This window comes from Dipodomys spectabilis, unplaced genomic scaffold (genome assembly GCF_019054845.1).
Source record: "Dipodomys spectabilis isolate Male_0828 unplaced genomic scaffold, ASM1905484v1 ptg000125l, whole genome shotgun sequence".
In the NCBI taxonomy this organism is placed as follows: Eukaryota; Metazoa; Chordata; class Mammalia; order Rodentia; family Heteromyidae; genus Dipodomys; species Dipodomys spectabilis.
The window spans coordinates 17564710-17578381 of NW_024870802.1; the positions used below are offsets into that span (position 1 = coordinate 17564710).

Genomic DNA, 13672 nt, shown 5'->3' on the forward strand with positions numbered 1-13672 from the left:
AAATTAATTGGGGGTTTGAAAAGCTAAGAGAACAATAGATCAAATAAAAGAAAATACTTGGTTGAAAGCCTTACCAGTAGGGAAGATCAAGTGAAAGAGAGAAAATCAAGACTAGAAGACAAGAGGGATGAGTTCACATTTTCACTGACAAAAGAGAAGCACAGAGAGGCATTCTCAATAGAAACAATTAGAAAACAGCTCTGGACACTGTTAATAGTCCAACAGGAGGGTTAGAGGAATCCCAACACACAATCACAAGGTAAGTCAGATGGCACTGGCAAGACTGACAATTCTACCAGCATACTAAATACACCTCTTCCACAAACCCTAAAGCCAGGATAGGGATTTAAGGAAATAATGACTACTTTGAGGTATAAGGCTGGCCTCTCTTAAAGAAAAATGTGTCATTGCTCCTCTTGTCTCACGGGGGTTTCAACAAGGGCAATCTGCTGAGAATGAGTTTGTTTCAAGCTTGAAAACAGTCATAGCTCAGGGAATCTTGGGATAGCTTGTAACAGTGTTTGGGTGAAATATGAACACAAGAGTTGGTGGTGGACAGGGAGAAGGCCTCACATGGACCCACAGTGAAGTTTCAGTGTCTCAAGTAGTGAAGGGTGCAGTGGTCAGAAGCCCTAAGTCACAATAGATCCAAAGCACTGAGTCTGTGGCTGGCAGAGTGTGTGTACTCAAGGAGAGGAAAGTCAGAGGGCTGAGTAGAGTGGACTTATCTTCAAGTCTTATGACACATGTACCATACTCAAGTATTTGTAATAATGGTAGAATAGAGAAGTGTTAATGAATTAAGGCCAAGAGAAGATTTTCACAAATAGGTGAAAATGATCCGTGGCAAAGCCACCCAGTCATTTGGTTCTTTTTTTTTTTCCTGTCTGGTCCTGGGCCCTGAACTCTGGGCCTGGGCACTGTCCCTCAGCTCTTCAGCTCAAGGCTAGCACTCTACCACTTGAGCCATAGCACCACTTCCAGCTTTTTTTTTCTGCTTATGTGGTGCTGAGGAATCAAACCCAGGGCCTCATGCATACAAGGCAAGCCCTCTACCACTGAGCCACCTTCTCAGCCCCAGACATTTGGTTCTAATCTTACCTTGTCACCATGTGTGGGGAAATCTGTGGGGAACACAGGTAGCAAAGATGTCCCTGAGAGGAAGTTGAGTGGGCAGACCCGGATTTGTTTAGGTTCCGTGTGTAAACAACTCATGGAAGCTTAGGTGCATGATAAGGTATGGCCTTTGAGTGATTGGTTGGTTCAATTTCCTCCCCTCCCAAGCAGTCTTTTGCTTTAAAAAGGGGATGCTCCCTATTAATAAACGAGTTCCTGCTTGACTTGACTCCCCGCTGCTTCTGATTGTCTCCTGGGCTAAGGGAGGCTGGGGAATGGGCAAGAGGCCACACTTGGCACTTACCTCTCCTGGAACCCCGTCCATCCAAAGACAGACAAAGACCCAACATCTGGCACCCAACGTGGGGCACGAAAGGAAAAGATACTGGCCGAGGCTAAGCGGTCTTTTGGGGTAAGTAAAACCCTAAGTATGGGTAATGCTATATCACAAAAGAAGGAAGAGAGGGGGTTCTGGGAAGATGGGGGAGGAGAAGCTGGAATCTGAACAAGCTCTCGCATAGAAAGCAGTTTCAGAGTTCCAGTGAACAGTCCTAAGCCAAAGAATCACACCAAGTATGCCATCACAGGACAGAGAGTTAGACAAGATAGGGAAAGCCAAGACAAGAAGACACATCTGAGCGCTTGCCAGCAGCCGCCGCCGCGGCGGCAGCAGGGTCGCGGCGGAGACCTCAGCCAGGGCCAAACCTAAGCGCTCACACAGAGAGTCCGGGACAAAGGAGCCAGACACAGCAGGCGAGCGGATTCTACTCAACACCAGCAAGAACCGACAAGGAGCGGACATCTTCATCCTGCAGTTTGCAGACCAGAGACGACCCAGGATCCAAGACTCGGCGTGAGTAGAAGCCCAACGTCCTGACTCCTCAGGGAGCAGAGGAGGGAAGGCCACCCCTCCCCCCCCCAGCACCAGTGATCTCCACCTTGGATACCGACAAAGCTCGGAGGAGCTGCCAGCTCCAACTCAGGCCTTGGAATAAAACGAGTCATTTAGCAGGTCACAAGAACTTAACGGCGAAGTGACCTGCCAGACTCAGCTCCATCCAGGGAAAAGTCACCCAGCTCAGGCGCCAGCCATTGGAGTGGCTTTCCTCACTGGGTAACCAGAGCCAGAGGCTGCCCCTCCCTCTAGCAGCCTCCACAATCAATTGAAAATCAGAAACCCTGAGAATGGCTTCAGGCTGGGCTCTGTGAGTTTTTTCACAAAATAGCCCCAGGGAAAAGCTACTGATTGTTGAAAGGGCTCAACTCTACCCAGAACCTAGCCTCACCACTGCATCCCCCTCTTTTGTGATTCTCAAAGCAGATCACCCTCCCATTAAACTAATGTTTGAGCGGGATCTCAAAATCTTAGGTAAAGCAGAGCATTTTTCTGCCTGTTCAAACAAACTGACTTAAGAAACCAATCAAGCAATGGGACCTCAAGCTGACCAGAGACTCCAACAAGAGGCTGGTTACAGAAAAAGGGAGATACAGGATTCTTCCCACCCCTCCCAAAAAAATAAAAAAAAAAAAATCAAAGAACTTTTTTTTTTTGATACCTTATATATATAAAAAAATTTTTTCCTTTTCTAAAACTTTTATTAATCTTTAATTTTTGCCTTTTTTGAAAAAATAATTGTTTTCCAGTAACTTTTTTTTCCTCTTATAATTTTTATTTTAGGAATACGGGAATGTGCGTTTTCCTTTCTTTTCTTCTTTCTCCTTTTCTTTCTTTCTTAACTATCTTTTTGTTTTTTGTCTAGCTCTAGTGAACTTCTGATCTTTTTTTCTCCCTTTCTTATCCTTTCCACCTTTTCCTCTCTTTTGATCTTCTTTATGTGACTTAACTCTTGTCCTGCACATCCTCAGATAAACCCGTAGTTAACTAGTAGACCCTATCCCCCATTGTGTACACACTTAATCCACAAATTTATTACTCAATTCAAAACCTCTGAGACTTAAATTCCTTAATAGCAGTACTACCTCTTTATACCTATTTTTTTTAAGTTTTTCACTTCTCCTCTATGTCCCTTCCCTTCTCTTAATATACTCACATTCCTCTCTAAATAGATGGTCTTTTAATCTCCATAACAATATTAATTTTTACGTTTCTATTTTTTTTCTGGTCTCTTTTCATTTCCCTTTCCCTTTCTACTTTTTCTCTCTCTCTCTACTTGCATCCTACCCAACCTATTTCCTGCATTGGGATTAGGACATTGTTAACTCTCCCTGTGCCTCCCCACACCAATCTATTCCTATTTTTTACCCACATCTCTCCCTAACCCTAATAATTTCTGGTTTTCCAAATTCTTCTCTGCGGTTCGAAGCGCATTAACATATAGTTGTTTGATGTTGAATAGATGTATCTGTTGAATTAGATTGTATCTGTAGAGTATTGACTGTACAAATGCAAACTTTGATTGATGGTTGCCTTGAGATAGTGTTCTAGCACAAAACTGGTGCTATTTTCATCTCAAATGGGCAGAGTAAGCCGGAAAACCCAAGAAAAATGGCAAATCCGGATATCTCAATTCCCAATCCTGATAATCAGGGGTCAGAACAGATAATGAATAATCCAGAGGAGAGTTCCCAAATAGCTCTACAAACACTGTTGGCAAGCATGATAAATGAGAAGTTTGACAACTTAGAAAGGACTCTGTATGAGCGTGAAAGGGAGAGAGAGGAGGGATCCGAAAAGCTTATACAGGAATATCATAAGCGTGAGGAAGCTACTCAAAAACTGATACAGGATTTGCGTGAACAACATGAGAATACTCAAAGAGAAAGGGAGCAATGGCGTGAGCAGGCTGAGAACACTCAAAGAGAACTGCAGGAATCCCAGGAACGGGAGGAAAGAGAACTACAGGAATCCCACGAACGGGAGGAAGCTAATCAAAGAGTAATACAGGAATTGAGAGACCAGGCAGAGAACACACAAAGATCAGTAAAGGCATTCATGGAATCCATCAACAAAGAGCTGAAGGAAGTCAGGGAGACCACAAAGGGAATGCTGAATGGAACCCAACAGAAGGAATGGGAGCCCAAAGAAACCATAACCAATCAACTAAGTGATTTGAGAACAAACACTGAACACCAAATTAAGGAAGTAAAGAAATTCATACAAGACCTAAAACAGAGCTTCAACAAAGAACTTGAAGCCATCAAAGCTGACCAATTAGAAGGAAAAGAGATAAAAAACAAAGTAGAGAGTCTTGACAGCAGGTTAGACCATGCAGAAGATCAAATCTCAGGTATTGAAGACAGCCTAGATATTATAGAGAAAGAACATACAACCATCCAAGACAAGTCAAGAAATATGATAGATCTATCCAAATCCTGGAAGACACCTTCAGAAGGCCTAATCTAAGGATAATGGGTGTAGAGGAACACCTAGAAACAGAAGTTAATGGTCTAGGAAATTTGTTTAACAAGATCCTAGCAGAGAACTTCCCAAACATACAAAAAGATAGGCCTATCAGATACAAGAAGCTTTTAGAACCCCAAATAGACCAGACCAGAATATTACATCCCACCATCACATTATAATCCACACAGGATCAACTCAGACCAAGGAAAAGATCCTTAAAGCTGTCAAGGAGAAAAGGGTAATCACCTATAAAGGGAAACCAATTAGAATCACCTCAGATTTCTCAGCAGAGACAATCAAAGCAAGAAGAGCCTGGAATGATGTATGCCATGCCCTAAAAACAAACAACTATCAACCAAGAATACTGTACCCAACTAAACTCTCCTTCATAACTGAAGGCCAAATAAAAACCTTCCAGAGCAAAGAAAAATTGAAACAATACATCTCCACCAAACCAGCCCTACAAAAGATTCTTAAAGATGTCCTACACATAGAAAACCAACTAGACCACAATAAAGCCAAGAAACTGCACCAAAACTGAGAATCCAAGAGCCATAGGAAGAACCCAGTTTTCACAGCCCCCAAGAAGGTGAATAACATGGCAGGAACTCCCAAATGGCTCTCAGTCCTATCTCTTAACGTTAACGGACTTAACTCTCCAATTAAGGGACATACACTGTCTAGTTGGATTAAAAAAGAAGACCCTTCTATCTGCTGCCTGCAAGAGTCACATCTTGCCCGAAAAAACAAACACATTTTCAATGTTAAAGGCTGGAACAAAATCTACCACGCAAACGGCCCCCATAAACAGGCGGGAGTTGCAATCCTAATATCAGATAAAATAGACTTCAAATTAAAATTCGTGAGAAGAGATAAAGAAGGTCGCTACATACTAATTAAAGGATCTCTCCTTCAGGAGGATATTACAATTCTAAATATCTATTCGCCAAACAATGGAGCACCCAAATTTATCCAAGAAACACTACTTTCCCTCAAATCCCATATAGATCCAAAGACATTAATTGTTGGGGATTTTAACACACCACTCTCCCCACTAGATAGATCAACTCAGCAAAAACTCAACAGAGAAACCGCAGATCTAAACAGCTGCATAGATCAACTAGACTTAACAGACATCTACCGAACATTTCACCCAGCTGCATCAGAATACACGTTTTTCTCAGCAGCACATGGAACGTTTTCTAAAATAGGCCACATATTAGGCCACTAAGCAAACTTGTCTAAATTCAGAAACATTGAAGTTATACCTTGCATTCTCTCTGACCACAAGGGAATAAAATTAGAACTCAACACCAAAAGCCACCAAAGAAAGTCTGGTATCACATGGAGGTTGAGCAACACACTGCTGAATCATGAGTGGGTCATGGAAGAGATTAGAAAGGAAATTAAAATGTTCATGCTATTCAACAAAAATGAACACACAAATTACCAGCTCCTCTGGGACACAGCAAAGGCAGTACTCAGAGGCAAGGTTATAGCTCTGAGCTCCTACATCAACAAATTGGAGAGATCTGAAACTAACAATTTAATGACACATCTAAACCTCCTTAAAAAGAGCAGCAATATAAACCCCAATCCAGTAGACGGAAAGAGATAATCAAAATTAAATCAGAATTAAATGAATTAGAATCGAAAAAAACTATAGAAAGAATCAACAAAACAAAGAGTTGGTTCTTCGAAAAAATTAACAAAATTGACAGACCCTTAGCAAATCTTATCAGAAAAAGAAGAGAACACACCCAAATAAATAAACTCAGAGATGAGAATGGAAACATCACCACGGAAACAAACAACATTCAGAACATTATAAGGGAATACTTCTCAAAACTCTATGCTAATAAGTTTGAGAACTTGACAGAAATGGACCTTTTCCTAGCAAATATTGACATGCCAAAACTAAACCAAGATGAGTTAAACTATCTTAACAGGCCCATATCAAGCATTGAAATAGAAACAGCAATAAGAGACCTCCCAGCTAAGAAAACTCCAGGACCAGATGCTTTTACAGCGGAATTTTACAAGGCCTTCAAAGCAGAGCTCACACCAATACTCCTCCAACTCTTCAATGAAATTGAAAGAGAAAGCTCACTACCAAACACATTCTATGAAGCCATCATAACCCTCATCCCAAAACCAGGCAGGGACTCATCAAAGAAAGAGAACTATAGACCCATTTCTTTGATGAATATTGATCCAAAACTTCTCAACAATATTTTGGCCAATCGACTTCAACAATTCATCCAAAAATCATACACCACGATCAAACAGGATTCATTTCAGGGATGCAAAGCTGGTTCAATATATGCAAATCAATTAATATTATTCATCACATCAACAGGAGCAAGAATAAGAACCACATGGTTATCTCAATAGATGCAGTAAAAGCGTTCGACAAGATCCAACACCCCTTCATGATGAAGGTTTTGGAAAAATTAGGAATCCATGGAACATTCCTCAATACAATAAAGGCTGTATATGACAAACCTACAGCCAGCATTATACTCAATGGTGAAAAACTAAAGCCATTTCCTCTTAACTCAGGAAAAAGACAAGGATGCCCACTCTCTCCACTTCTCTTCAATCTAGTATTAGAATGCCGAGCTACAGCAATAAGACAAGATGCAGACATAAAGGGGATCCAAATAGGGAAAGAAGAAATAAAACTCTCCCTCTTTGCAGATGACATGATCTTGTATTTAAAGAATCCTATAGACTCCACTCCCAAATTACTCAAGCTGATTCAAAACTTTGGCAAAGTAGCAGGTTATAAAATTAACCCCCCAAAATCAATGGCTTTTCTGTATGCTAACAATGAGAAAAGTGTGGCTGAAATTAGGAAAGCAACTCCATTTGTAATAGCCCCACAAAAAATAAAATACCTAGGAATTAACTTAACTAAAGAAGTGAAGGACCTCTATGATGAAAACTTTAAAATCTTGAAAAAGGAAATCAACACAGAACTAAAAAAATGGCAAAGCCTCCCATGCTCCTGGATTGGAAAGATTAACATCGTGAAAATGGCGATATTTCCCAAGGCTATCTACAAATTCAATGCAATACCTATCAAAATTCCAACCTCATTCTTCAAGGAAATAGAAGAGGCAATCCAAAAATTCATATGGAACAATAAAAGACCCCAAATAGCAAAAACGCTCCTCAACGGAAAGAACACTGCTGGAGGAATATCAATACCAAATTTCAAACTCTACTATAAAGCCATAGTAATCAAAACAGCTTGGTATTGGCATAAGAACAGACCTCAGGACCAATGGAAGAGAATTGAAAACCCAGAAATGAACCTACAGACCTATAGCCATCTAAAACAATAGAATGGAAGAAAGACAGCCTCTTCAGTAAATGGTGCTGGCAAAATTGGTTAACTACATATAGAAAACTAAAGCTAGATCCTTATATATCACACTGCACCAGAATCAGCTCCAAATCGATCAAAGACCTTGAACTCAAAGCAGACACTCTGAAAACATTACAGGATGAAATAGGAGAAACCCTAGGTCTCCTTGGCTCAGGCCGAAATTTTCTGAATAGAGACCCGGAAACACAACAAATCAAAGAAAGGTTGGACAAATGAGATTGCATAAAGTTGCAGAGCTTCTGCAGGGCAAATGACAAAGCTAGCAAGATCAATAGAAAGCCCACGGATTGGGAGAAGATCTTTACTAGCCATACAACGGACAAGGGTCTCATATCTAAAATATACTTGGAACTCAAAAAATTAAACCCCCCAACAACAAATCCTCAAAGAAACAACTGCCCAATAAATAAGTGGGCGAAAGACTTAAAGAGAAACTTCTCTGAAGAAGAAAGAAGGATGGCCAATAGACACATGAAGAAATGTTCATCATCCCTAGCCATAAAAGAAATGCAAATCAAAACAACATTGAGATATCACCTCACCCCAGTTAGAATGGCAAAAATCAAGAACTCTAACAACAACAGATGCTGGAGGAGATGTGGACAGAAAGGAACCTTACTTCATTGTTGGTGGGAATGTAAACTTGTTCAACCACTTTGGAAAACAGTATGGAGGTTCCTCAAAAGACTTCACATAGAACTCCCCTATGACCCAACAATCCCACTTTTGGGCATTTACCCAAATGTTTACATACAAGACTATACTAAAGCTACCAGTACAACTATGTTTATTGCAGCATTATTTACCATAGCTAAGATATGGAACCAGCCCAGATGCCCCTCAGTAGATGAATGGATCAAGAAAATGTGGTATATATACACAATGGAATTCTATGCCTCCATCAGAAAGAATGACATTTCCCCATTTGTTAGGAAATGGAAAAACTTGGAAAAAATTATATTAAGTGAAGTAAGCCAGGCCCAAAGAAACATTGGTCCCATGTTTTCCCTTATTTGCAATATCTAGTATATGTATGAGTCAAGCGGAAAAGGTCAGATAATGTGATGTCAGGAAAATGAACCCTTAGATAGGTATTTTAATGTTTTTTTTTCTTTCATGCATGTGTTTGTAAAGCATTTATAAGATTATCTCTTTGTTGCTTTGTATGTCCCTCCCTCACAGTATAACCCCTGCTTTCACTATATTTGATGTCAGTATAACTTGTGGAGGAGATGGGGAAAAACCAGTTGTTTAAGGATACAGGTGGACCTGTTGCAACAATGAGAAGTACAAGTTGTCATGTCCAAAACGAGCTTTACAACGTCGGTTGGGGTGGGGGGGGACGGGGGGGGGGGAGGAAGGGGGGAGAAGGAGAAGGATTGGGATTGGAGGGGAGGGGGGAGGCTGGGAAGGGATGTGAAGGGTAAACCAAAGGAGGAGGCTGCAATGCTTGGTTAGAAATGTACGCATTATCCTGCCCATGTAATTGTAACCCCTCTGTACAGTATGTTCACAAATAAAATTGAATTAAATTAAAAAACAAAAACAAAAGACGGAAGAGGAGGAAACATTAGGCCTAGAAAGGGTACAGGAGGACTTGAAAGTGAGAAGAAAAAGGAACAGGTCAAATTCGACGAGGAACGCACTATCTGTGCATGCAGGGGCGGAGGCAGCTACTCAGGTGCCCCTGACTGTCCTAGGCCCCCTCCCTATTCCCCAGATTGGAAGGAAGGTACGGCGCCCTATGAGACCTGCGAGAGGGACTTGCAAGACCCAGACCCCTACCCCATGGAGGGGCCGAGGGCTGGGGAAGTAACCTACTCGGAGACCTCCTCTGGAAAGGAAGGGCCACCCAAGAGCCCAGACTCTCGGCCACAGGATTTGCTTCCCCAAGCGTATCCGGTCAATGTGGCACCAGGGGCTAACAGTCCCTTGGAATGGTATCCATGGAAAGCTAAGGATTTTAAAGAGCTCAGCCAGGCGGTGGCGGAGGATGGCCCAAACTCTCCCTGGGCCACAGCACATACAGGAAAAAGGACTAAACATTCACAAGCACATTTTCTTCAATGCTTTGCCACCTTGGGTCTACTAACACAAGTTAAAACCTATAATGGACCCTGTTTTGTCAGTAAAACAATGTCAAAGTTTTTTGACAATTGGCATATTAATCATACTACAGGAATTCCCTATAATCCCCAAGGCCAAACAATTATTTAAAAAAATCACCAATGTCTTAAGGAGCAATTAAAACAAAAAGGGGGAGTTAGCCTCCTATATACAGTTAACATTTTCAGTTTTTCAATAGGGGCAATTGACGGGACAACTAAACCCTAAGCCCCAAGTGAAAGTCAGGTAGAAGGACCCCCTGACACAAGAATGGAGAGGACCTGACCCCCTAGTTACCATGGGCAGGGGATTTGGATGCATTTTTCCCATAGGGGAGACAGCCCCCATTTGGATTCCTGCCAGGAACCTTAAGTTTTTACCCATTTCCTCTATACAGGAGGATGCCTAAGGATAAACTAACCGTCCCCCAAGGGCAAACAGCCCTTGAGAAGCTCTTGTGTTCTTTAACAATTGCAGATGGTGATACTCTAGCTGATGGCTGTCCTGACCTTCCCAGTCCCGGCAATGGCTATGGAATCCACATCAACCTCAACGGGTGACCTGGGCAGTGATCAGCACTGGCAATGCAGAAATCATCAATAACATCACAAGAGAAGCTGTCTCTTCGACCTGGTGGCCTGACCTTCATTTTGATCACCACCCTATGTCATTACGTATGGACTGTTTAAAACGTATTTTTGTAGAAGCTATCTATTTTAATATTACCTGCTCTAATTGTTCTTTTACTAATTGCTTATACAACCACTTTTTGTTATGGGTCCTGTTAATATGTCCAAAACCTGCTCTAGAACAAGCCCCACCTCTGGACTCTAAAGTGGCAAAGACTGCTATCCCATCCCTGACTAAAGTTAAAGGGCTAATGACATTGCTTGGCCTGGGAATGCTTTTGCTGATGCTTTTTCTATGCCTTCCTTACATTATACGTGCATTACAAAACTCTTATGAGCCAGCCAGTTACATAAGATCAAGCTCCAAGTGAATAAATTTCCCCCTAGAGGAACCACAGCCAGAGACGGGTAAGAGGGGGTGCCAGTCTGACCAACCTAAGACAGGGCCTTCAGCTTTGCTCTGAAGAAGTTCCCGATGACCGGTAAGAGAGACAAGGCGATCTACCCAACCTAAGACAGGCGGGTTTGCTTCTTTAAACAGAGACGGGTGTTGGGATCTGACAGTAAAGTTTAAAGGTCATCTTGACCCCTGTGCTCACTTGAAGACACTTACAAGGAACTGGCTTACTTGAAAGACACCAGGTGGCCGGGATTGCTTTGCTATGTCTACACAGTTCGTTTTAAATTTTACTGCTTGGGACATTTCTAACTGTGGTGGGGCTAATGTTTATTATTGTGCTAGGTGGAGATGAGAGGTAACTGGGATGGGCTCTTATGCACAAGGGCCCTCCTTCCCCCCAGACTTGCCTCCAACCCCCTGTGTGGCCAAATGTAATCCTGTTAAAATAACCTTGACAGAGGAGGGAAAAAAGATAATTAAGTGGGAGGTGGATCTGCCATTAAAACAAAAAGGGTGAATATGTGGGGAAATCTGTGGGGAACACAGGTAGCAAAGATGGCCCTGAGAGGAAGTTGAGTGGGCAGATCCGGATTTGTTTAAGTTCAGTGTGTAAACAACTCATGGAAACTTAGGTGCATGATAAGGTATGGCCTTTCAGTGATTGGTTGGTTCCATTTCCTCCCCTCCCACACAGTCTTTTGCTTTAAAAAGGGGATGCTCCCTGTTAATAAACGAGTTCCTGCTTGACTTGACTCCCTGCTGCTTCTGATTGTCTCCTGGGCTAAGGAAGGCTGGGGAATGGGCAAGTGGCCTCACATTGCACTTATCTCTCCTTGGACCCCGTCTGTCCAAAGACAGACAAAGACCCAACAACCATGTGCTCAATCTTTGGAAAAAAAAGAACAACATTTTTTTTTTTATAAAATCCAGACTACTTGGTCTCAAAGATTGTTCATATCATTGTAAAAGGAAAAGGATCATGTGGGATTCTCATTTCACCAGAAAGAAGACCAAAGAAGGGACATCTATTTCTCATGGTATAAAAAGATGCATCAAAAGTACTGAGCTTGTTTTACACAGAATAAGGTGGTGTGATACTTTTTTCTTCTATAGCTATGTAGGTCAAGCAGTTACCACTTCCTCTTTCTACATAAAGTGCTTTCCAGCATCTGGGGTCACTCAAACTCTAAAGGTTATAAACGCATACTTTTCTGAACTCTATTAATTATTAACTAAAGGTATATTTATTGGAATGTCACTGATTAAGAACAAAGTCAAGAATTTTTTGTAAACACATTGAACTGAATGTTTTCATCTGGAGGAAGGGAATGTAGACATCATAGCTAATGTAAGACAAATAGAATCTAAGGAAATGTGTGTTTTAGGCTCAGTTCAACTAACTGGTATTTATGACTTTCACCAATGTCCTCAATATCTAATATTCAGTTTCTAAGCATTAAAAGGAAACAATTTAATGGCAGGCAAGGAAAAAGGAGAGAATAAAAATGGTTATGATAACTATGTAAGATCTCAAAATCCCTATATACCAGGCTGAAACAATGGTAGGCAACTGGATTTTAACAAGTCTTAATTTTCCATACGAAGGAAGATAAGAGACCAAGTACAGTGGCTCAGGCCTGTAATCCCATTAGGGGCAACTACCATTTAGGAAGCAAAGTTTCAGAGGATTGCAATGAGCCAACTTGAGAAATAGCAAAACCCTGCCTCAGGCATGGGGGTGTGTGCTTGTAAAGTTTTAGCTTTGGTGGAGGGCTAGGTAGGATGATTATAGTCCAGGATAGCTTGAGTGATCATAAATATAAAATGCTATATTTAAAATAAATAACTAAAGGATGGAGGTGTGTCTTAAGTGTTATAGCACTTTGCACTTGTAAGTGCAAGGCCTGAGTTTCAATCCCAGTACCACCAAAAATTAAAATTAAAACTATCTGCTCTAGTCAACTTAGAACAAATATGATATCCTTACAAACATACCTTTACTTAAGCATTACTTTTGGAACATTATATGTTAATTTAGTAGTATATGAGTCTTTCAGTTTTGCATCCTGTGGTTGTATTTTACTTGAGTTTAGATGTCCTTATGATCCTTGATGACTCAATTATAACCACATAATTCAGTAACTATTACTCTATACTGTCCCTTCTTTACTGTGTATTATTTATTGGCATCAATGAGTTATACAAGACGCTTTCATATTGACATGTTCATTTATGCAAACATTGTATCTTGTTTTATTTTCCTTTCCTTAAAAAGAGACCAAAATCAGCATAACAGCTTTTCTAGTTGTGAATGAAAAATAGAAAAGCTGCACCACTACTCCTCCTACTGCACCACTAAATCACATGACGAAGGCTTTCTCTTGAGTTATACTGAACAAGTTTCAATGCTGCAATGGTGGGAAGAGAATTCCAGGACTGTTCTTCAGGAAGCCATGGTGCATGGCAATGGCCATGAGACATCTCCTTGAAACCCTAGCTCTTCCACCTATGAGCCATGTGGCATCCACAGTTCTGTACTCATGCTCCTCCCTTACCTCACTAGAAAAAGAAAAATAATAAAGATCTTAGCTTTCCATTTTTCTGTTGTATAATGGTCAAGGACCTGCAACTTTTGCTCAGTACTCAATATATATTGGGCTTTT

General features: G+C 41.2%; 1 protein-coding gene; it reads right to left on the minus strand.

The window, feature by feature from the left end:
• The window catches only part of LOC122115690 (cytochrome P450 2C25-like), a 451891-nt gene that overhangs the window by 105793 nt on the left and 332426 nt on the right, over nt 1–13672 (minus strand).